This window comes from Pan troglodytes, chromosome 17, assembly GCF_028858775.2.
Source record: "Pan troglodytes isolate AG18354 chromosome 17, NHGRI_mPanTro3-v2.0_pri, whole genome shotgun sequence".
NCBI lineage: Eukaryota > Metazoa > Chordata > Mammalia > Primates > Hominidae > Pan > Pan troglodytes.
Window position 1 is genome coordinate 61,206,222 of NC_072415.2, and position 21,113 is coordinate 61,227,334.

At 44.0% G+C, this 21,113-nt stretch overlaps 1 pseudogene; it reads right to left on the reverse strand.

The window, feature by feature from the left end:
- Nucleotides 1–4,627: 4,627 nt before the first annotated feature.
- On the reverse strand, nucleotides 4,628–6,227 carry LOC134808610 (serine/arginine-rich splicing factor 10-like; annotated as a pseudogene).
- Between the last annotated feature and the right edge of the window lie 14,886 nt (nucleotides 6,228–21,113).

Sequence of the window (21,113 nt, forward strand, 5' to 3'; positions counted from 1 at the left end):
TTTCACTATACAGAACACTATTGTGGCGTTTACAAATGAAATCCTCTGCTCCGTCCTATAAAATTACTACTATTTGGCTCTGAGATCTCTAGACATACTTAGTTGTGGGAGTTGTGAGATGATCTGTCATCTGATGTCAGATGTGTTTACATTAATTTTTAAGACTTTAATTCAAATGAAAACTAAAAGTCTTGTAGAGAGGACCTACTGAATGTGTCTGGTATGAGTCTCAGGGTGTTTGGAAACTCCAGATCTAAAATTCTTGGATTTGAGACCCTGGTATTTCACTTAAGAAGCTCTTTACCTGCCTCTCCCTAGGCCTGGGTTTGACTCCAGCCACTCCCAATGCCCTGTGGGGCTGAGGTCCCCCAGACAGGCGCTGGGGACCTGGCTTGTTTTTGTTTTGCTTCTCCTGGGCAAGGCAGCTGCACACTACATGCTCAGTGCGAACTGAAACACAAAGTGCTAGGTGGCCGCTCAGCGGACGGTTCTCCCTGCTCCCCTGTGGCTCCTCAGCTCAGTCTGTGAAGGGTCCCCATGCCCCCAGGCCAGGGCTGGCCGAGGGGGGCTGGCCTGCTACCCAACTGATCCTGGTGGGGGGACCAGCTGCTCACCATGCCTCCACCAGAGGAAAAAATAGCAGTTCAGTCTTTGGAAAAAACTAGCGACTCACACGACCAGAATAGCAACTGAAGACGCTCTAAAAAACAGAAACACCTGCTTCAGAATTATGGCAGGAAATGAGATTTCAGAAGTGCCACAAGAAGCTGGTGTCACAGCTGCCCCTACCTCGTATTCCCCCAGCCTTCGCCCGCCAGCTGGGGCTGCCCACAGGGAAAGCCCCTTGGCCCACTGCCTGTGGTAGCCGCTGGACAGGGCCTGGCATGTGGGGTCAGGGCCCAGTGCCGCCTGCCTGGGGCTGTCTAGCAGCTGCCCCTGCCATGCTGGCTGCGGGCGAGACTCCACACTCCTGTGTCTGAGCCTCTTGAGTGGTAACAGAAACTCAGGGTGGACTAGTCATGGAGGAAAGGGGGATATGTGGTCTCCTGCGAGCCCCCTGGACTGAGCCTTCCTTAGGCAAACTGTGCAGCTGTTGGCTGAGCCTCTGGATTGATGAAATCTCTTGAGGGACTCCACAAGGCTTTCAAGGGAAGTGGAGGGGTGATGTGTTCAGTCTGGAGCAGGGGTCTCCAAAGTGGAGTACATACATCCCAGAGGGCTTAAGGAAAGAAAAATAATAGTGCATCTACTTAGATTAACGTTTTGCTTCCAACGTGAAAGAAAAAGCTGTGCAATGTTAGTAATTTTGAACGTTGAGGGACTCACGTGCCTTAGACGGCTGTGTGGGAGGAGTACTTTGTGGGAGGAAGAGCGGGGATTTCATCAAATTGCAACTTACATAGTGCCCACCAAAGGGAATTTAGATATTCTATTATCTATTTTTAAGTCAACTAAGGCTCCCAAAAAGGATAAGTGGCTTTAAAACAATGTTGAAAAGAAATCTCGGACTGAAGATAACACTAATATGAAATCATACCACGCAGCCCCCACATGGCAGAGCTGACCCTCCCTCCTCTGCCCCCAGCCACGTTATGAAATGAAAACAGCAGCACTTTCCTCAGACCTTGAAGAGTTGGCTGAAATTGCAATCATCCAGAAGACTATTTGAAATACGGCTTTACATCCATAATCATTCTGGTTGGATGTTGTCTGAAGTGCGTATTGTGCCAAGAGAGGGTAATAAGACATTTAAAATATTGTTAATTTCACCTTTATCTCATCCTTTTTACTCTTCTTTTTTGGATGTTAAAAAATAATAGCATGATAGTGCAATGTCACACGGAAGTATGCAGAAGTAATTTATAAAATTAAATAATCAGAATGTTTGGGTACATGAACAACTTTTTGTCCTGTGGTCAGGGCAGGCAATACAAAAACTCAGGGACCCCTGATCCAGCCCAGTGGATCTCAGGCCCACCCACAAAGTTTCTGATCCATTGGGCCTGGAATGGAACAGAGAATTTGCCTTTCTTTTTTTTTTTTTTTCTTTCTTTCCAGTTAACCATTATTTCCTTCATTTTGTTTTCATTATAGCACGTTTGCTTATTTTACAGCAAGCAGAAAATAAGCTGGGTCTTGTTTTGATCCAAACATTGATGTTTTAAAAGCTGTACACAATATTTCCTAAAAAGAATACATAAAAGTACCTTTTTAGAAGCTTCTATAAGAAAGAAAATACGAAGTTTAACCCCACAATTTTCCTCTTTGCTACAAGTTCAAACTATTGCTACAGTTTTAAATAGACTTTTTGTTGTTTAACCAGACATCCAGGACAATCTTAAAAAATTACAGAAACATGCATGTAAATGATGCATAGCAGAACTTGGACATTAACTGCAAATGGTAAAGAAATGAAAGTTAGAAACACTATCAAATATACAAAGGTTCTAGAATCAATCCTTTATAAACACATTCCACAAACAATATTTAAAAGCCATGTTTTTGTTCTTTACAGGCAAAACCTAGATTACTAAAACCAAAATGGAAAAATGTAATCCTTTCAAAGGAATTGTTTCCCTAAGATAATTCGTACTTAAATATGTAAGCAAGCATGTCAGATTTTAAAAGATGCTAGCTTTTTATTCTGAAATGAGATTGGACATGTCAAGTCACTTTTGCCCCCAAAACAATCTTTCAGAGAAATGCTTTAAATTATAAATGATATATTGAATGAAGGGTATAATAAATGAAGAGTATTACTCCATTTTTAGTCAGGCATTACATTGATAACCAAAAACTCAGAGATGTGACTTGCTGAAAGTTGACTAATTCTTTTTCCAAAATTACTTTGAATTTCATGGAACAACAGAATCATCTAGAATGAAGTGCTGTCTTTCATCTTAGCTCACATTAAATAAACTGAGGCGTGAAGAGCAAGCCTCCCTCATAAAGAGGTAGGCAAATTTGTCTACAAACGCACACGCCATGTACTGCAAGCATCAAAATTTAGTACTTTTATTTTTTACTTTTTTGAGATGAAGTCTCACTCTGTCACCCAGGCTGGAGTGCAATGGCGCGATCTCGGCTCACTGCAACCTCCGCCTTCTGAGTTCAAGTGATTCTTCTGCCTCAGTCTCCCAAGTAGCTGGGATTACAGGCACGTGCCACCACGTCTGGCTAATTTTCGTATTTTTAGTAGAGACGGGGTTTCACCATGTTGGCCACGCTGGTCTTGAACTCCTGACCTCAGGTGATCCGCCTTCCTTGGCCTCCCAAAGTGCTGGGATTACAGCTGTGAGCCACTGCACCCAGCCTAAAATTCAGTACTTTTACATATGCACGTGCAAAACCTACTTTGAAACAATTTACTTGCTTCTAACAGCAGTATGAAAACAAAGAAATACTATGGTCACCAGTGCTCCTTAAATCTTAGAGTAATTGCATAGGGACATTCTGTTCCCCTTAAAATTATTTCTGCCATCACTGACCTGCTCAAATTTTAAGGTAAGTTTTTCTATGTCCAAATCTTCATAGAAACCAAAAGAACTAGTGAAGACTCCACGTTTCAGTCAAAACTCAATCTCCCTGAAAATACTGCATAATCCAGCTGGCATCATTCCCTAAAACAGTGGGGTTAACAAAAGAACTATTCCCCATTGCATGATAGACAAATGATTATCACAGGCTTAGACATCTTGTCAGGACAACCAGGCCCAGCCTGAACCTAAATGTGTCTGAGCAGTAGTGCTTTACTGTGGTTACAACTTCACTTTTGTATCATTCCATCTTATTAGCAGGCTACATTTCTAAGTTAACAGTTCTACCAAATATGAATATGAAAGTTTATTTTTAATAAGACAATGTGAGGCCGGGCACAGTGGCTCACACCTGCAATCCCAACACTTTGGAAAGCCATAGCAGGTGATTTGCTTGAGCCCAGGATTTTGAGACCAGCCTGGGCAACATGGCGAGACCCCATCTCTACAAAAAATTTTAAAATGAGCCAAGAATGGTGGCGTGCACCTGTAGTCAAACTACTTGAGATGTTGTGGTGGGAGGATCACTTGAGCCCAAGAATTAGAGGTTGCAATGACCTTTGATTGCATCACTGCACTCCAGCCTGGGTGACAAAGCAAGACAGCCTGTTTTTTTTTAAAAAAAAGAAAATGTTGCAAATTATGGTCAACCAACATCTTTTTGCCACAAACTTCAAACACAAAAAAAAGAATCTTTACAAAAATATACAGGGACACCACAAATTGGTGGTTACCTATAACATTAAACAAACTGGACTCTTCTTTTTTTTTTTTTTTTTTTTTTTTGAGATGGAGTCTCACTCTGTCTCCCAGTCTGGAGTGCGGTGCTGCGATCTTGGCTCCCTGCAAGCTCCACCACCCGGGTTCATGCCATTCTCCTGCCTCAGCCTCCCAAGTAGCTGGGACTACAGGCGCCCGCCACCACACCTGGCTAATTTTTGTATTTTGTTTAGTAGACACGGGGTTACAAACTGACTCTTAAAAGTGGCTTCTCCACAGCATATCATTTGAATTATTACCATTGCCTGGTACAGTGTTTTTAAAGTATTGTTACAACATTGTATTCCTGATTTTTTTTTTTTTTTGAGACAGGGTCTAACTTTGTCACCCAGGCTGGAGTGCAGTGGTGTGATCTTGGTTCACTGTAGCCTCGATCTCCTTGGCTCAAGCAATACTCCTGTTTCAGCCCCAGGTAGCTGGTACTACAGGCGCACACCACCATGCCCAGCTAATATTTTAATTTTTGGTAGAGATAGGGGTTTCATCATGTTGCCCAAGCTGGTCTCAAACTCCCGGGCTCAAGAGATCTGCCCACCTCAGCCTCCCAAAATGCTAGGATTATAGGGTGAGCCACCATGCCTGGCCAATTCCTGATAATTTAAGTAAACCAAACTATAAATAAATGAATGATATGTGCCTAAAAACAACCATAGTTTATATTATCAGTGGCCATTGGATTTAGGAGCAGTCCAATACCTTGATGTAGATTTTGATCTAGAACTAGACTTCGATCTTGACTGACATTTGGATATAAGTAGTTCTTTTTTCTTTGATTCCTTTTCATATCTTGAGCCAGACTTATTTAATATGCTTTGGAATCTTATTTATTTATTTATTTATTTATTTTTACTTACTTTTTGAGACAGGGTCTTGCTTTGTCACCCAGGCTGGAGTGTAGTGGCACAATCAAGGCTCACTGCAGCCTTGACCTCCCAGTCTCAAGCAATCCTCCCACCTCAGCCTCCCAAGTAGCTGGGACTACAGGCGTGCACCACCATGCCTGGCTAATTTTTTTTTTTTTTTTTTTTGTAGAGATGGCGTTTTGCCATATTGCCCAGGCTGGTTTCAAACTCCTGAGCTCAAGTGATCCTCCAGCCTCAGCCTCTCAAACTGCTGGGATTAAAGGTGTGAGTCACTGCACCCAGCATGGAATCTGTTTTAGAGGTGCCTCTAGTTTTGGTGTGAGATGCAGACCTAGAATGTGATTTAGCCTTCACTTCTTCCTTGGGCTGCCTTGAGTGAGATGTAGATCTTGAAAAAGATGGATTTTGGTGTTTGAATCCACCATTGTCGGAATGGCTTCTGCTACTCCGTGGTTTTCCAGTTGGTTGATTTCTAGGACTGTAAGATCTTCTATAATTGTAATCAAAAGACTGACTTCTGGATCTCCTTTCATAACTTTGGCTTCTAGAACTTCTGTATCTGTCATAACCATCATGGCGTGAAGAGCTGTACACATTCCTCTGTTCCTTGGATTTCATCTGATTTGGTGTCTTCTGATCCCCCTGTGTAAACGGTATTTCAACTTGATGTCCACAAATCTATTTCCTGTCCAAATTATGCAAAGCATCTTCAGCATCACAAACATCCTCAAATTGAACACAAGCAAATCCTCTTGGACGGCGGGTGTGGAAATCAAGTGGAACATAAACATTTCCTGTAGGACCATCATGACCAAATTTATCCTGTCTATCTGCAGACCTGGTGTCATTGGCCACGTTCCTGATGGACAGAGACATGTTTTGGAGGAGTGTGCAGGTAGTGGGACATGATGGTAGCATGAGTCCAGGCCGGAGGCCCTAACAGACCAGGCAAACTGTCCATAGCTCTGCTGTTAGAAATTCGTATTTCTAACAAGTTCCTAGATGACGATCATGCTGATGGTCTGGGTACCACTAGTCTATAGAAATGACCACAGCCTGAATGAAGACAAGCTGAAGGCAGTGAGGCTACCTCTGCCCTTGTCAACCTTGCTCACAGGTGGAGACAAGGCTGTCACCTGAAGACTGATGATCTCTCCCCACAGCCTGCCACATGCCTGAAATTCACCCTCAGTGCCGGACTCCTTTGGACTCCTTAGCCTTAAACTTGGCTCTGCAACTGCCTCTAGAAACTAGAAGCAGTGTTAGCGAGCGGCGAGCAGGGATGCAGAGGGCAGGGACGGGGAGGAGGAGGGGTTTGTGATCCCACCTACCAGCCTCACTGCCGAGGGCACAGGCTTGGAAGCCTCAGGCTCTGATGTCAGAGAGAGCTGAGCGGGATTCCCTATGCAGCCGCTAGCTAGCTTTTGACCTCAAATCTCAAGAAAAAGACCTTATTATTTCTAATTCTCTTCCTGCCTTCTAAGAAGGGTGGGTCTTGGTAGCTGAAGGCTCTTGTCTGCTGGGCTCAGCACGGGTTGTGGGCATGTAAGCATGGAGGAGCTGGTAGCAGGAGCTGGGGAGTGGGAGGCTGCTGCGTAAAGGAAGAAGGAGGAAGCTGTGGCCAGTGAGAAAGCACGGAGGAGACCTATGAGAAGGAAGCTGTGAGCTATGGGGGGTGCAGCCCACCCTGTTCCTCTGGCCCCACATGCCACCATCATCCTCTATGGGGCACGTCCCGGGAGGCTGAGTCCACATCCTGGTGGGTGTGAGGAAGGCCTGGTGCAGGCCACGTGCCTGGTAGGGCAAAGTTGTAAATTAGATATCAGGACCTTTTCTGTCCCCCTCTGCCCCAGGACTCCTTTCACCTCACATAGCTATTTTTCTTTCTTTATATTTTTGAGATAGAGTCTTGCTCTGTTGCTCAGGCTGGAGGGCAGTGGTGCGATCTTGGCTCACTGCAACCTCCACCTTCTGGGTTCAAATGATTCTTCTGCCTCAGCCTCCCGAATAGCTTGGATTACAGGAATGCGCCACCATGCCTCACTAATTTTTGTATTTTTAGTAGAGATGGGGTTTCACCATGTTGGCCAGGCTGGTCTCGAACTCCTGACTTCAAGTGATCCCCCTGCCTTGGCCTCCCAGAATGCTGGGATTACAGGTGTGAGCCACCACACCCGGCCTCTTTATTTTTTAAATATGCATTTTTATAAGGGATTCCTGAAAACCAGAAGCAGTGACACACCAAGGCATGTGACTTTATGGCAGGATTTCCTGCACAGCACAGGCCAGGAGAGAGTCAGTGTCCTTCAGATTGGGCCAAGTCATATCCATGCACATCCAGGCCACTCGCTTCTGCAGAAAGGCCTGTTGTGATACCAGGTTTCTGGACCTGCCCGTGTTGGCACTGGAATTCCAGCCTCCAGCATGCATCCCGCAGGGAAAAGGGAGCAGGCTCTATGCAGCTCCACAAAGTTCCAGCGTAGCCTGTCTGTGCCTGGTGCTACTGGTTGGGGCTGGCATGGGGGAGCCTCTGAGCTCCCTCCTTTTTCAGCACGGCTCATGCACCCATTTGCCTTTGATGTAATTCTAGAGCCTCCTTTACCTGCGTGAGTTAGTGCCTATAAAAGGCCGGTGAGAACTGTGTGGAGACAACAGGCCTCAGAAGGTCCAATCCTCACCCCATCCCTGGCCACCTGGGTGACCTTGAGCAAGTTCCTCAATGTTACGGAGCCCCAGTCCCTTGCTCTGTAAAATAGGGTGATGAGGGTGCTGACTGCAGACAGCCATGAGGATGAAGTGAATGTGTGTGAAGAGCAAGGCCCAGTGGATGCTCCCTGTGTCCTTACAATAGGCTCACCCAATTGGACTAAATTCTTTTTTTTTTTTTTTTTGAGACGGAGTCTCACTCTGTTGCCCAGGCTGGAGTGCAGTGGCGTGATCTTGGCTCACTGCAAGCTCCGCCTCCCGGGTTCACGCCATTCTCCTGCCTCAGCCTCCCGAGTAGCTGGGATTACAGGTGCCCGCCACCATGCCCGGCTGATTTTTTTGTATTTTTAGTAGAGACGGGGTTTCACTGTGTTAGCCAGGATGGTCTGGATCTCCTGACCTCGTGATCCGCCCGCCTCGGCCTTCCAAAGTGCTGGGATTACAGGCGTGAGCCACTGCGCCTGGCCCAATTGGACTAAATTCTAAAAAACCCTGTGGGTTATGCCACTGAGCTAAACTCAGGGAATCTTATGGTGGGATTTCTGGGGCACCTGAAGGTTAATTCATTCATGTATCCACGCAACAAATTTATACAGAGTACTGACTGCATGTCATACAATAAGCTAGTAAATAGCTAAGAACAAAAGCTTTTCTGGGAGGGCTATTCACCCAGTAGGGCCTTGAGGCTCTGGCAGACCTCCCTGGAGACTGAGCTGCTGGGCAGGGGAGAATGGGGCAGGCAGTGGGCACTGCCAGTGGATGGAAGCCCTTTTCCATCCCAGGCAAAGTGGCAGAAGACCACGGAGGAACTGCCAGGCTGAAGGGCCCACAGTGAGACCCGGGGGAGTCTGAGGCTGCAGGGAGTGGCCAGCCACCTTTTTGGGCCATGAGTGCTCAGCCAGCTCTTCATCCGGGTGGGAGGGTGGGAGGAGGCTGGGCTCTACAGGAGCTACTCTCTGCACACCTGCCCTCCTGGAGTCATCCCAGTGCACTGCAAGCTTTGGAAGTCAGGGCTTTGGAGTCAGACCTGAATGCAGACCCTCCTCCTCTGCTCTGCCTCAGGAAAGTCACTTTAACTTCTGAGCCTTAGTTTCTCCATGTGTAAAATGGTGATAATTGCATCTTCTTATTTACTCTGCCCAGGAGAACCAAATGAGATAGTAAGAGCAAGTGCTTTCAAGATGATAGCACCTTATGCCTAGTGTCTACCATGTGGCAGTCTATAGCAACAACCTCCTCCTCGAATGGTTTTTGTATTTTAAAACAGAAACAAAGTCTCTTGCATTTAACAGCAACATGGAACAATGACCTTTCAGCCTCTTTATGGCGAGGCAAGGATCCTAACAGACAGATGGGGGAGTTGGAGGAAAGGAGCTGAACTTTGGAGCAGCTGAGCTGCAGCGTGTAGGAACATCTGGCTTACCCTTAGGTGGACAGTGGGTCTGAATGGCTCCAGTGGGTGCCCCAAATGCAGTGGCTGCACAGACGGTCCAGTGGGCAGCTGCTGCCTTGTAGATGGGCTCAAGGTACAGCTTCAAGACAGCAGTGGCCACACTGCAGATGGTGGTGACCTGTCTGCACTCCCCACCTCCTGCTTAGGGTGCTTGGTGGCTTCCTGTTCACTCAGTTTTCTCACCCAGTCTTTTCAATAGAACTTTTACCCACAAAGCACAGCCAATGACCAAGGACACCTTAGAGCAAGGACTAGTAAACCACACAGCCTTTGCACCAATGCGCCCCACTGCCTGTTTGTGTACAGCCTATGAACTAAGAATGATTTTTCCATTTTTAAATGGTTGAAAAAAACTCAGTAGAATATGTTGTGATATGTGGAAATCATATGACACTCAAATGTCAGTGTCCATAAATAATGTTTTGTTCACTTGTATGGTTTATGGCTGCTTTTGTGCTACAAAGGCAGGTTGCATACTTGCGACAGACTGTATGGTCTGCAAAACCTAAAATATTATCTGGTCCTTTGCAGAAAAGGTTGGCTGATCCCTGAGTTAAAGATACCTTCCTTCTAGGAGGAGTTGCAATTTAATTCACATTCATCCCTTAAGCAGAACAGATGAAGCTCTAATGGTGGAATTTCAGGTGTGTATCTGTGACAGGTTGACGTTTCTAGGGGGAAGTAGGAGGAAAATTAGAGCCAAGTAACAGAGGCAGCAGGATGTAAAATAGAAATTTTACTAGGCAGTAGGAATCCTGGTTTCTAATTCCACTTTCAACTGATGAATAATTATGTGATTTTGAGCAAAAAGGCTTTTCATGTCCCAGCCACTTTCCTTACCCAGGATCTCCTCTCCTGCCCTTAAAAAGGAAGACAATAGCTGTGAAATGCTTTGAGACCTAAAAAAAAGTCATTCAAATCAAAGATTAGGAGGAAAAAAAAAATTAGGTAATTCTAGAACATCCTGATAAGGTGATATCTGATATTTCTTCCCTTTTTTGATATCTGAAATATCTGACATTTCTTCCCTTTTTTTTTTTTAATTTTTTGAGATAGGGTCTTGCTTTGTCATCCAGGCTGAAGTGCAGTGTCACCAACATAGCTTACTCCAGCTTCTACCTCCCAGGCTCAAGCGATCCTCTTGCCTCAGCCCTCCAAGTAGCTGAGACTACAGGCATGTGCCACCACATCTGGCTAATTTTTGTATTTTTTGTAGAGTTGGGGTTTGCCATGTTGCCCAGGCTGGTCTCAAACACCTGGGCTCAAGCCATCCGTCCGCCTCAGCCTCCCAAACTGTTGGGCTCACAGGTGTGGGCCACCACGCCCGACCTTTCTTCCTTTCAAAGAAGGGAAACAAAATATCTATAGGTGTAGTGACCCTATGCTCCTCAAAACCCTTAGCTTGACAACAAGTCTATTATAGGCCCTTGGCATTTGTGCAACTGAGACACAGTCATTCCCAAGCCACCCAGAAGGTCCCTGACCTATATATTTGTTATTTTGCCTAGGCACAAATCTGAGTTACTCAGCTGCTACTAAGTGAACCTAGTGGATGTAGTGGATGGCCCAGTACCGACATCCCAGGATGGCTGGCTGTTCTTTCCTGGTTATGACAGACATAGTAACTAATAAAGTGACTTAAAACATCCTTTGTAAATAAACGCTCTGTATTCATGACGCTGGCCCTCTCAAATGTCTAAGGAGGGACTCTCCATGAGTGATGTGTTTTACGTTAAAAGTATTTATTTGCAATCAGGGACTCTGGCCTGTGGTGACCATTTCTAGAAGCTGTCTAACATATCTTTAAATACCGCGCCCAGAAGTGGCTTCCTTTCATGGCAGTCTCAGTTTCTGGTTCCTAGAAGTTGCTGATTCCAACAGCACCTGATGACCACAAGTCATCTGAGGGAACCTGTGGCCAAGAATGGATAACAACCACATTTTATTCGGACACCAAAGCAAGTTGCAGTCTGAATTGCAACCACACCTTGCAGTGGCGCCAACACATGCAACAGAAACAGAATTTGCACTTGGTATGTTTATTTCCGTTGCTCTTAAAAATGCAAACCCACGCTAGAGCCCATGCCAAAGACAGCTGGAACAAATTGCATCACCTGGATTTTGGGGTTTGTAATAGCTAGCCTATGTTGGTGTGCAAATTGGCCAGTTGTATGCTATTTTAAACCCTTCCTGCTCCCTTTCCCATTTTGTGCCAAGGGCACACAAAGCTGCCCAGAAGGAAGGAATTCAATCAGCATCAGAAGAATGCATTGAAGTCCTGTTTCCTAAACCCCAGGGGAGAGCTGAGTGGGAGGGAAGGACCCAGCTAGCTAAGGACAGAGTCCTTTTTATGTGTCTGTTTCCCCAAGCCGAATGCTGGGCCCAGCTGATGAATGTTAGTGGGAGGGAACAATGGAAGAGGGTGGCTGGATGGCAATGAGAGGCCTGGGAAGGGCCTGGGGATGAGGAGGGGGTGGAAGCACTTCCTGAGGATCCATCCAGGCCCAGAGTTTTCAGCCGCCACCTCCAGGGCTCCGCCTGCCTGCTTGGCCAGGTCCAGTTGGCCCTGGCAGAAAGTCATCACCCTGTCCTTGCCAGCACTCCATCCTTGGCTATAAGTCTTATCTGGTCAAGCTGCTCTCTGTATTGGACCCTCCTGTCAAGTATCTGGACTTCTGGGCTGATAGTCACCTTTTTTCTGTGATGTTTCTCCCTGGTCAGTCTCAGAATTAATACATTTTTCCTCTGCTAGTCCCCTCTCCTCTTCTGAAACAGCATGGAGGTTCTGTCCACTCTAAACTCACCCAGGGTTTGGGCTGGGCTGGGCCAGATGCCCTGCATGCTGATAACTCCATGTGGCCAGCCCACGCCCTGGGTTATTTGCCAACCTGCCTTCCAGTTTTGCACAGTGCCATACCTCAGGTGCCTTCTCATGCCAGCTAGTCAGAATGGAGTGTTCTCCTATAGGACCCAGGGATCGGTTAGGGGTTGAAGTCCCTCACAAGGCCTCTAGGGTGTCAAGGCACAGGGCATCTCATGGAAGCATTGGTGTGGGATCAAGTCCATCCTAAAAAAAAGTCCTATGCTGTATTATACCTGCTAAGGGGCAAGGCTGGCCCCTCAAATAATAGGTGTCATAGGTAAGCCTCTAGTACAGTGCCACCTGCATGTTCTAGGTGCTCAGTAATGTAGAATAACAAATACTTGAGTGGCCAGGGCAGTCTGATTACTAAGAACAACCCAGAAGAGACAGGTATTTTTTTATGAATGAAATATTTCACACCCAGAGGACTTTGTTTTACCATTGTTAATATAAACTGTGAATTTAGAGATTTTTTTTTTTTTTTTTTTTTTTTGAGACAGTCTTGCTCTGTCTTCCAGGCTGGAATGCAGTGGCACGATCTCAGCTCACTGCAATCTCCACCTCCCGGGTTCAAGCAATTCTCCTGCCTCAGCTGGGATTACAGGCCTGTGCTACCATGCCCAGCTAATTTTTGTGTTTTTTAATAAAGATGGGGTTTCACCATGTTGGCCAGGCCGGTCTCAAACATCCTGACCTCAAGTGATCTGCCTGCCTCGGCTTCCCAAAGTGCTGGGATTACAGGCGTGAGCCACCACCCAGCCATTTTTTTTTTTTTTTTTTTTTTTTTGAGACAGAGTCTTGCTCTGTCACCCAGGCTGCAGTGCGGCAAGATCTCACTATCTTACTCACTGCAAACTCCGCCTTCTGGGTTCAGGCGATTTTTATGCCTCAGCCTCCCTAGTAGCTGGGACTACAGGCATGCACCACCACACCTGGCTAATTGTTTTTTTTTTTTTTTTTTTGTATTTTTTTGTATTTTTTAGTAGTGATGGGTTTCACCATGTTGGCCAGGCTGGTCTCGAACTCCTGGCCTGAAGTGATCTACCCACCTCGGCCTCCCAAAGTGCTGGGATTATAGGCATGAGCCACTGCACCCAGCCAATTTAGAGAGCTTTAAATGCTGAAAGCATTCTGAGAAGAGGTGGGTTCCAGGTTGGCACCTGGAGGTTGTTCAAACCAAATGGGCACGTGTGGGCTCAGCCTCCCCAGTTGTTACTCTGGCATAATGGCCTCCTGGTTCCCAGTTCTGGCAGCCCTGCTCAGCCCCCTTCCCCTCATCTGTAAAATCAGGTAGCTGTCCGACTTCATAGGATTGGCGGAAGGGTCAAATATAATATATGGAATTCTTTCTGGAATGAAATAAAAAGACAGGGAGGCATCTAAGTGGGAGCACCAGAAGCCTGCAGGTCTGAGGACTCAAGGAGGCGGAGAAGATTCTCTCCCTGCCTTGGGCCTTGGGATCCCTGCTGTACCTTCAGGGTTTTCCTCCATCTGTGCCTTTTTTCCTGGTCAAAACAGACTGTTATTCAAGCACTGAGCTTTTTGTTCCTCTTTATGTCTCTAAAGGCAACTGCAACTATGTAGCCTATGAAGCCCCTGAAAAATCTAAGCCCACACCCAGGCACTGATTTAAATGAAAAAGCAGTATCCAAAAGCCCAAGGAAAATGGTCCATTGTGAAGCTGGACAATTTCCTCTCCTGACACATCTTCACAGCTTCGTAGACTGTGAGAGCATGCTGTGTTCTTAAAGTGCTTACCTGCCTCAAACTAAAGCAATACCTCCAGGAGCTATGTGATACATGTAATAAACATCTTCTTGTGCACCTTTAAAAGGCTCCCAGGTGACTCTAAGGTTCAGGTGAGATTAAGCAGCACCGTCTCAAGGCTGTGTTTGCCCTTGAAACCCAGGTAGGAGGTGGACAGGTCTGGAGCACACTCCCTCAGCACTGGTTTCTGGTCCCTTTGTAGATGAGATAAAGCGACTTCTTCAAGATCTGAGTGATACAGTGACAAATTCATTGTGGAGCTTTGCTGGATCAAACCAGTGTGACATCAAAGCCCTACACAGGTCCACTGGGGTTAGCTCCAGGTGGTCTTAGCGCTGCCCTTAGAACACCCTTAGAAAGTGGATCCAGATCTGGGAAAGAAGACCAAGGACTCATACTTAGGTGTCTTTCTATGTTGTTAATGGAAGAGTAAACTAAGGATGTCCCTCTAAGCCCTTTCAGGACTTAGCCAAGAGGAGTCTCCAAAGCCCCGTGAGACAGCATCCCCACAACCCTTTCTAAGGCCTGAAGGTGATGGTTCTGAAGTCCTCTGGTTCCTTCCTGGAACAAGGGTCAAATAGGAAAACCACAGAAAAATGAGACTTCCAAGAAAGGTGCAGGCATCCTAAGTTTTCAAATAAAATCTTACTTGAAGCCTAAGAAAATGGATTCAGGCAGCTTAATTCTTGTTTGTTCCATGCACAACCTATCTTTCACCAAATAGATTCTGAGGCAACTTGATGGGGCTGCTGGTAATAGGCACTGTCTGAGGTGGGAAGTGCAGCAGGCCCGGGCCTGGGTGACTGTAAAGCAGGCCCAAAGGACACAGTGGTCTGGCTGCCTGGCAGCAAGATCTCTAGAGAAAACCTGGGAAGTGCAAGAGACAGCTTTGTAAAGGGGTCCTCGGGCTTAGGAACCCCGACTGTGGCATTTCAATTGGAATGTGAGGAAGCAGCACCCAGCAGGGGTGAAGAACATGCACATCAGAATGGCCGAATGCCATTCTTTGTCTCATTGTGTAACCCTGGGCAAGTTCATTCATCTCTGAGATGGGGCTCTCATCTGTAGGAGGGGGTACTACTTCCCTCATAGAGTTTAAGGATTAAGTGTCATTGTATATGAAACATTTAGGAGCATGCTTAACTCAAGTACTCAACCTAGAACTTGCTTAAGCCTTGGACTGGCTAATGAGGGTTTGGCTTTCAATGTCAGAAGGCATTTGTGATGGTCACAACTGTGTGTGTGTGTGTGTGTGTGTGTGTACTACTGACATCTAGTGGGTGGAGGCCAGGGATGCTGGTAAACACCCCATAGTGCACAGGACAGCCTCCTACCCCCCAACAAATTATTCACCCCAAAATGTCAATAGTACTAAGGTTGAGTACCCCTGAGCTAAAGGGAGAAGTTGAGGTTAGCCCACCCATACAAGGGGAGGTGGGTAGGAAACAGGCTTACAAGTGTCGGATCTGGCAGCAACTTTAAACTCCTGCAGCCATCCCCGGAAGCAGAACCAACCCTCTTCTCAATTGGTACACTTTTAGCAGCTATAAGTCAAGGGTATGTTAGAGACACTGGGATCAGAATGAAGACTCATAGGTCAGTGGACTGATTTAAATAGCCTTTTGGAAAGATGTGAAAAAGCAATAGAAAATGGGCCAGAACAGAAAAGAAGCTAGGGGTTGAAATGTGGTCCAGGTCACTTGAGGTCAGGAGTTTGAGACCAGCCTGGCCAACATAGTGAAACCCCGTCTCTCTCTAATAAAAATACAAAAATTAGCCTGGGGTGGTGGCGGCTGACTGTAATCCCAGCTAATCGGGAGGCTGAGGCAGGGGAATCACTTGAATCCAGGAAGCAGAGGTTGCCGTGAGCCGAGATCACACCACTGCACTCTAGCCTGGGTGACAGAGCAAGTGAGACTTTGTCTCAAAAAAAAGCAAAAGCAAAAACAAAAAAACAAATGTGGTCCAGGAAGAAAAAAAAAAAAAAGCATCACATAGTAGTAAAATATGAGGTCCATCCCCCATTCTTGATTTTTCTCTCTAGGACAAGGCAAACTACATACTCAGAACTACAAACACTTAAGTCAATGGATTTGCATTATTCTAGAAAAAGACCAATCCTTCAAAAAGTCAACAAAGTTATCTGGCTGGGCCACTATCTGCTCATGCTATGGCGTCAAAGATGAAACTAAGTAAAAATTCTGACTCCACCAAAGCTTTGACTGATTTTGACATTTCATTTGCTTGGCAAGGCAAGTGCTCACTGAATCAACAAATCGATTCTGAAACAACTATTTGTGCCTTAACTAGCTCAAGCTCTTCATGATCATGACAGTCTGAGGATATGAATTAATCCTATCATTAAAAAGGGCCACTGAAATATTTTGATTGGCATGCCCAGTTAAATGAAAAATGCTCACATTTGCAAGCAACTGAGGCATTTTCCATGGAATCTTCTGAAAATGCCTTTAGACTTGGGAATTTTTACCTTAAGCCTGTTACTTATTTTTTACTCTTTATTAATTTTTACTCTTAAGCCTCAGCTTTATTCTCTGAAAAATGGAGATAATACTTCCACCTCTAGGGCTATGGTAAAGATTAAGTAAAACTATGCACCTGAGTTCACTTTGTACTAACTGGGCCACACAACTAAAGGTAGTGCTTCAAACCCCAAAGGCTTTTCACTTTTACTTTACACTGCTCTTCCAGAGCACTTCAACAGTATTTTCAGGGTCATGCTGGATTTTTAAAAGAATCAGAACAAGAGGATGCTACCTATGAAAGTAAATTATGTACTTCACAGCAAGCATTTCTATGCCTTAGTTTCATACTTAGGTTTCAGGCAGTTCTCAGAGGCAATTATTTCCATTTTACAGATAAGGAAAATGAGATGCAAAATATTAATCTGCAAAATATGGGATTAAGTACCCTCTGACAAAGCCAGAAAATAAGGGAACTTGAAATGGAAGCCCAAGTTGGAGACTACAGTGAAATTCTACAACTCCCATGCCTTGACACCTTTGTAGGGCTAGCCCAGGAGCAGTTTCTAGGTGTAATGACCAGGATTTGGAAAGCATAGGAAATGACTGAAAAATCAGATGTACTCTAAAAGGTGACACACTAAATTCCCTTCATTGGTCTACTTGGATTTTAAGACCCCAGGGAGAGAGAGGTGTGGAGTCCTGATTCTATCTTTTCTCGGGAAGGGGTGGCACCTAAGGGTGTCTAAGTAGTGGTGACGGTGGAAGGGATGGCAGAAGGATGCTATTCCTGGGGAAAGTTAAAAAGATAAGGGCACCATCTAAAGTAATAGGAACATCAAAAAAGTTTGCCTACTAGCAAAGAAAAGGGACCATTTCTGAAATCCTTGACACAAATACAATCTTCAACATAAGGATGCATTTTTGAAAAAGCACTTGGAATCACCTGCTTAGGAAAACATAAAAGACGACTGACTCAAGAGTTCTCACAAGCTTCTAGTCATGAGAATAAGATCTTTTCATTGGATTATGTGTGGTTCAAGAAAAGCCACTGGGAACAGTCCAAGAGAAGCAGATTTTGGAGTTTGCTTTCTCAAATTCAAATGAGATGGCAGCTCTCAGAATATGAATTCTGAGAACCTTCACCCATCCACTGATGACACAAACTTAGAAAGATCTGCCTAGCCTCTAGATAACTAGAGCTTCCAGGATTTTTTAAAAAACATCCTAAGTAGGCTGGGCACAGTGGCTCATGTTTGTAATCCTAGCACTCTGGGAGGCCAAGGCTGGAGGATCGCTTGAGGCCAGCCTGGGCAACACAGTCTATCTGTCCAGTATTTCTCTGTTGTTTTAAATGGTCTTTCAGAAAATTTTACTTCAACAATACTAATAATTTTTCAATAGGTATTGCTATTTATTAACTCTATGATCACATTCTCTTGTCACCTAATAAACCTGGCTAATTTACACATGTTGGGCATTAGCCAAATCCACAAATTATCAAGTATTCCCTCAATCCTTTTTGAAATTTTAGCTTTCTAGAGACAGGGTCTCCCTGTTACCCAGGCTGCTCTTGAACTCCTGGGTTCAAGTGATCCTCCAGCCTCGGCCTTCCGAAGTGCTGGGATTATAGGCATCAATCAGCCACTGCACCTAGCCCTAGTTTTATAGTTAAGGTATAATGCCTAGCACTTCACATCTGACTCAAGTAGACTTGAAACCACTACCCATTCATGTCCCTTGTGATACTTTGGTAATTTCCCTGAAATTGCAGAAACAGATCATGTCAAAAGTTCCACTCAGTGTTTCTGATCTTGAAAATGTCATGAAACAGATATAAAAGCCTTAATGCTTTAATATAGGGGAATATCTACATTTTATTTCCAAATTTTAAGTAATTACACTCAGTTTCAGGATTAAATAAGAAACCCTCAGATTTTCCATTTTGAATACAGGTAAACTATTGCTGACTTATCCAAGAAGATTCTAATTTAGAAGAACCACCATCTGACTTACTTTATGGTACAGGTCATGTTTGTATCCTTAAGTTTTGTGCAGCCCTGAAGATGGTGTGACTGATTTGTCCCATCCTCATGCTCCATATTAATATATGCAGTAAATTATGCATAACACTGCTAGCAGCTTTGGGTAAACTGAAATGTTACTGGTAGGAATTGAGCAGATTTATATAATCTTGATTCTCATTTACTGCCTCTTCTTAAACTAGCAAGCCTCTTCTTACTAAGCCAGTTCTTTTCAGTTTTTGTTTTAAACTCAGCTGAATACTGTAGTTCCTTCTTAAAACTTCCACATTACAAAAGGAAAGTACTTACGCACATGCTTTTAGAGATTGAAGATTTATCATTTAAAACACATTCAAAGGCAGCAGGAAGTCTATTTTTACAGCTCATTTAGTAATCAAGTTACAAATATCCCCATTTTCCATGAGACTAATGAGGATCTAAACTCACCCCAAGGGCTTAGAAATGTGTGGTTTCTCTTCAGCCATTTTCCCTCCCAATTCCAATCTCTGACCAGTGAACTCCATTTACTATTTAAAATATCTAATCACTTATCCTCCTTATGAAGTTTTCCTGACTGGTGTACAAATGCTATCCTTTAAAATGCAGATAAATGAATATGGAGGCAGTAGAAAATCTCAATGGCGGGAACATTTCTTTCACAATTTTCAATTATTCCATATAATCAGCTGAAGAAACTTAATAGGAAGAGTTACTCTGATATACCCGAGGGGGAAGGTATGCCACTTTAAAGAGAACAGCTATTTTAAATCTTTACTAAATTGAATCTCCTCCTGAGGCATCTCAATGTCCTTCGCTGTATTTCATCAGGGCTCCACTGCCCATAGTTACTTCGATTAGTCACTAAGAGCAAATGGTTAAGTTACGAGATAGCCAGAAAAGAGAATATTACTGCTACCATTAAATTACGTTGTAGAAGTATACTGACAAGGAAAAGATGTTCACAGTGTATTATAAACAAACATCCCCAATCTCCATTATTTATAAAAAGTTTTAGAATGAGAAAAGTAGAAATTTAAGGGATAGAAGAAGGGGCAGGTAGCAGACTGAGAACGAGTGTCTGGTTTTGGGCTAACAGATTCACTGAATAATCTGTAAAAACACATTTACTACCCCTATTTTATACCTGTTTTTTATTAGTCTAGCCTCCATTCTTGCTAAGTCTACTTTGCAAAGGGATTCCTTTGATATAAAGTCTTTTACAGGAAGAATTATAGAACACTACAATAACTGAGCAGCTAGCCAAACCTGTTTTCAGTTTAGCATCCACCTTTCCAGGTTGTGAAAATGGAATAATGTAAAGGTCTCCCAATAGGTTTGCCTAATTCTTGGTTATTCACATTGCAGATTATCCAGTGTGGTATGGCTACTTCGTGTAACATAGGCCCACAGATTTCCTGAGGTCTCTCTTCCCCAGTACTTAAGTAAACAAGAAAAACAACACAGGCACACAGGGAAAGGCAGATCCAGACTTAGAACCAAAGTTAAGTGCTTATCAGTTTTGCTAACATTGGTTCCATACAAGTTTTGGCTTACTCTGGGACAAGGAAAGCTTCTAAAATAGAGATTATTTTCAAGGCCCCTTGTAAGATTTTGACCAAGCATTAGGTAAAAGTTAATTCACTTCACAAGTCATCCAATCTAAACAGGAATTGTACAAATACTGTAACATATCCAAATAATTAGACTACTAATACTTCCGGAGGCTAATCCTAAAGTTGACAAAGTAATTCTGCCCAACAATTCTAGAACGATGATCTTGCCCATCATTGAATCTATGTTTGCAAGTCTACCACAGCCTAAGAATTTGTCCAAAACCCACAATGAAGCCTTGGTATGGATATGTGATACCTCTAAGTATTAAGAATAAATAGAGCCAGGGCACAGTGGCTCACGCCTATTAATCCCAGAACTTTGGGAGGCCAAGGTGGGCGGATTACTTAAGGTCAGGAATTCGAGACCAGCCTGGTCAACATGGTGAAACCCCGTCTCTACTAAAAACACAAAAATTATTAGTTGGGTGTGGTGGCGTGTGCTTGTAATCCCAGCTACTCGGGAGGCTGATTTGAACCTGAGGGGCAGAGGCTGCAGTAAGCCGAGATCGAGCTACTGCACTCCAGGCCAGGTGACAGAATGAGACTCCATCTCAAGAAAAAAAAAAAAAAAAAAAAAAAAAAAAATTCAGTTTCTTTAAAATGATCTTTCTTAGAAATGTCTTTATCAAAAAAAGTCAATGATTTATTCCAATCTGTATCAAATCAATTTCATAAATGGAGAAATATTTTTGTCAATCTTTCAGAAGGTAGTTTTTACTGAAAGGTAAACTGGTGCTTTTGTATTAGAAAAGAACTTGTTTTACAGATTTGGTGATAAAAAGACAAAAATCCATAAACAAAGGATGCAAACCAAGTAGAATTTAAGTTGAATTCAGGATTTCAAGTAATAATGTATAAAAAAAGTCATTTACTATTTACAATTAGATCAGTAGTGGTTTGTGGTCAACTAAACAAATATGCAACTAAATCTACAACCAGCCAAATTTCCAGTTTACTGTAATTTAACACTCATTTAAAGAAAAAACTAAACTTGGACAGGAACATAAGCGACACATTCAAAACCAAGA